The sequence below is a fragment of the Sus scrofa genome, chromosome 2 (assembly GCF_054392235.1).
Source record: "Sus scrofa isolate SSC_HxYL_T2T_F1_AM1 chromosome 2, Sscrofa_HxYL_maternal_Yorkshire_Landrace_v2.0, whole genome shotgun sequence".
Classification (NCBI taxonomy): domain Eukaryota; kingdom Metazoa; phylum Chordata; class Mammalia; order Artiodactyla; family Suidae; genus Sus; species Sus scrofa.
This window is the reverse complement of record NC_139384.1, coordinates 66,236,111-66,240,671: the sequence shown is the minus strand read 5'-3', so window position 1 is coordinate 66,240,671 and position 4,561 is coordinate 66,236,111.

The window sequence follows — 4,561 nt, the reverse complement described above, 5'->3', positions numbered from 1 at the left end:
AGAATGTATATATATATGTATTTATATATATGTATTTATATATATATATACACACACACACACATATATATATATACACATGTATATATGTATGACTGGCTCACTTTGCTATACAGAAGAAATTGACAGAACATTGTAAATCAACTGTAATAGAAAAAACAGGAGTTCCCGTAGTGGCGCAGTGGTTAACAAATCCGACTAGGAACCATGAGGTTGCGGGTTCGATCCCTGGCCTTGCTCAGTGGGTTAAGGATCTGGCGTTGCTGTGAGCTGTGGTGTAGGTCGCAGACACAGCTCGGATCCTGCGTTGCTCTGGCTCTGGCGTAGGCTGGCAGCAACAGCTCCGATTAGACCCCTAGCCTGGGAACCTCCATACGCCTTGGGAGCGGCCCAAGAAATGGCAAAAAGACAAAAAACAAACAAACAAACAAAAAATCTTAAAAAAAGAAAACCATTTCATGTTGAGTATCCAAAAGAATAAAATATCTCAAATTTCACCAAAGATATGAAAGACTTATACACTGCAATCTACAAAATATTGTTGAAAAAAATTGAAAAGACATAAATTAATAGAAAGACATCCCATGTTCATGGATTAGAAGAGTTAATATTGTGAGAATAGCAATACTACATAAATTAAGAAATCCATTCAATGAAATTCCTATTAAAAATCCAATGCTCCTTTTTTTAGAAATAGAAAAGCTAATCCTCTATTTCAAGAGGACCCTGAGAAGTCAAAAAGTTGAAAGACACTTCTCAATTTCAAATCTTAATAATTGGGCACATAAATCAATACAATGTGTTGCTGCTTAAGGAAGCATATAGGCAAATGTAATAGAATTGATCATATGGAATACATTCATAATTAGTTTCAAAAAGGGGTCCAAATACATTCATGAACAATGTGAAAATATAAGACTCTTAACAAGTCGTGTTAGGAAACACAATGTCCACACCCAAGTAAATGAAACTGGATCCTTACTTCACATTATATAAAAAAATTGACTCAAAATGGTTCAATGTCCTAAAATCAAGAACTAAAAGTGTAAAATTCTTAGAAGAGAATTTGAGAATAAATCTTCATAATTCTGTATTTTTTCTTTTTAGGGCCACACCAACAGAATATGGAAGTTCCCAGGCTAGGAGTTTAGTCAGATCTGTAGCTTCCAGCCTGCACCACAGCCACCACATGTGATATCTGAGCCACACCTGTGACTTACCACAGCTCACAGCAACACTGGATCCTTAACCCACTGAGCAGAGTCAGGAATCTAACCTGTATTTTCATGGATACTAGTCTGATTTGTTACCACTGGACCACAATGGCAAAATCGTAATTGACAAGAGATTCTTAAATATAACACCAAAAGCACATGCACACAACACAAAAAAAAAATAGACAAACTCGACTTCCTCAAAGTTAAATACTTTTGTTCATCAAAGGATATTACCCAAAAAAATAAAATTATAATCTAAAGAAAGGAAGTAAATGTTAAAAATTGGGGCTTTGGAGTTCCTGTCATGGCTCAGTGGTTAACAAATCCAACTAGGAACCATGAGGTTGTGGGTTCAATCCCTGCCCTTGCTCAGTGGGGTAAGGATCCAGCATTGCTTTGACCTGTGGTGTAGGTTGCAGACGTGGCTCGGATCCTGCATTACTGTGGCTCTGGCGTAGGCCGGCGGCTATGGCTCCGATTCGACCCCTAGCCTGGGAACCTCCATTTGCTGCAAGAGCAGCCCAAGAAATGGCAAAAAAAGACAAAAAAAGAATTGGGGCTTAGTATCCAAAAAACAAAAACAAAAACAAAATCTCATACAAATGACCACATAAAATTCTCAATGTTATCAGTCATTAATAAAATGCAAATTTAAAAACTGAAGCCGCTCTTCATCCACTAAAATTACTATAATACAAAAATGAAAAAAGACGTATATTGGCTAGAACATGTAGTTATTAGAACTCTCATGCATTGCTAGCGGGAATATAAAATGATATAGCAACTGTAGAAAATAATTTGCAGTTCCCTCAAAAGTTAAACATAGAATTACCAAGATCAAACATGTATATATTTAGTATATACTCATAGAATTTGAAACAAGAACAAATATTTATGCAAAAATGTTATAGCAGAACTATTCACAATAGAAAAAGTTTGAGGGAGATGGGATTAAGATGGCAGAGTAGAAGGACTGAAGCTCACCTTATCTCATAAAAGCACCAAAACTACAACCAACTGATGAACAATCTACAGCCAAATAGACTGCACACTATTGAAAAGTATATCCTACTCCAAAAGACAAAGATGAGGCAGCATCAAGACAGTAGAAGAGGTCCACAGGCTGGAAAGTAATGTACTACAGAAACTCACCCACCTGAGTGAGAGTTCTAAGCCCCATATCAGATTCCCATGCCCGAGGATCTTGCATAGTGAGGAGGAGCTGCCACGGCATTTGGTGTTGAGAGCCAGCAGGGCTTGTGTGCAGAAACTCCATGGGACTGGCGTAAATGGAGATTCCATTCTTGAAAGGCGCACATGGGGCTTCATGTGCACTGGGTCCAAGGGCAAAACAGAGATTCCATAGGAATCTGGGTCAGACCTGACACTGGTTCTTGTAGGATCTCCTGGGAAAAGAGGGTGTGTCTGTGGCTTGTTGTGGGGGAAGGCCATTGGAGGCAAAGGCCTTGGGAATAATCATCAGAGTGTGCTCCTCTAGACATGGCCATTTTGGAAAAATCTGGCCCCACCTATCAGGGCTGAGAAGCCTCTGGCCAAACAATAGTCTGGGTGAGAACACGGCTCCAACCATCAGCAAACAGTATGCCTAAAGACCCCCCAGGCACACAGCCATCTCTAATATCACCCAGAGACAAAGCCCCAATGACAAGGGGGATAAGAATCAGCTCCAACTATCAGTGGGCAGGCACTGGTTCTTCCCATCAGGAAGCCTTCAGGAAGTCCCCATACAAATTTCAGCCACAAGGGGGGCAAACATCAGAAGTAAGAGAGGCTATAACCCTATTGTCCGCAAAAAAGGAGACCAAACCTAAAAATCTATATGAAATGAAAAGGCAGAGATTTATGACTCAGATAAAGGAACAAGAAAAAACTCTAGAAAAACAGCTAAGTGAATTGGAGATTATCAACCTCCAGGAAAAGGACTTTAGAATGATGATAGTAAAGATGATTTGAGATCTTGGAAATAAACTGGAGTGAAAGATTGATAAATTACAAGAAACACTGAGCAAAGAAATAGAAGATTTAAGGATTAAGCAAGAAGAGATGTAAATACAATAACTGAAATAAAAACAATTCAATAGAAGCAACCAACAGCAGAATACAGGAGGCAGAAGAACAAATAAGCAAGGTGGAGAACAGACTAGTGGAAATCACTAATGCAGAACAGAAAAGAGAAAAAAGATTGAAAAGAAATGAAGACAGTCCAAGGGAATTCTGGGACAAAATTAAATGCACCAATATCCATATTATATGGGTGCCAAAAGGAGAAGAGAGAGAGAAAGGGCCAGAGAAATTATTTGAAGAGATCATAGCCAAAAACTTCCTTAACATGGGAAAGGAATCACTCACTCAAATCCAGGAAGCATAACGAGTATCATATAAAATAAACCCAAGGAGGAACAACCAGAGACACATATTAATAAAACTGACCAAAATTAAAGACAAGGACAAACTATTGAAAGCTGCTAGGGAGAGGAGGCAAGATGGCAGAAGAGTAAGAGGACACACTCACCCTCTCCCACAAACATAAAAAGAAACATATCTACATGTAAAACAACTCACACAGGACATCAACTTAATGCTGGCAGAAGAACTTAAACCTCCAAAAAGGGCAAGAAACTCTTGACATAACTGTGTAGAACAAAAGAAGAAAAGAAAAAAAGAGAAAAGGACTCAGGATGGGACAAGCAGTCACGAGAGGGAGCTGTGAAGGAGAAAGGCAACTTACACCCTGGGAAGCCACCTGACCCTTGGAAAGATCAGCGGAGTGGGAGGGATCTCCAAGACGCCATGCAGTAGCAGGTCTGAGAACTGAAAAGCAGAGTGAGAGAAGCACAGATCATCTTAACAACTGGTGCAGATACCACAGCCTGAGAAGCTGGGGGGCGGGGGCACTGAGACAGACTCTGGAGGTCAGTCCCTGGGAGCGGACTGGGGTTGGCGGTGTGGAGACAGCCTAAGAGTCTAGGGAGCGGTGTGCCCCTGGCGGGGGAAGTGGTACACTAAGGGCTGGGAAGTGGAAAGCCACAGCAGAGGGAACATGGGAGAAGGTTCGCACCTAAAGAAGAGATAAGGTGACGCTGTTGGGTAGGGGAGAGGAGAAGGGGCGGACCACCGCCATAGAAAACACTTTGCACCCCAGTGTGTGCGCACTTGCCACCCCCATTGCAGAGAGCCGAGCGTCCCCGAAGCAGCACCCCTCCACAAGGGAAATGAAGAAGCCACGCTCGGGGCAATTCTGCTTTGCAGGGCTCCAGCCTGCTCTGACCAGGGAAAGCCCTGCGCTGCACTGCATTACTCTGGGCCTCCTCACCCCACCTGCC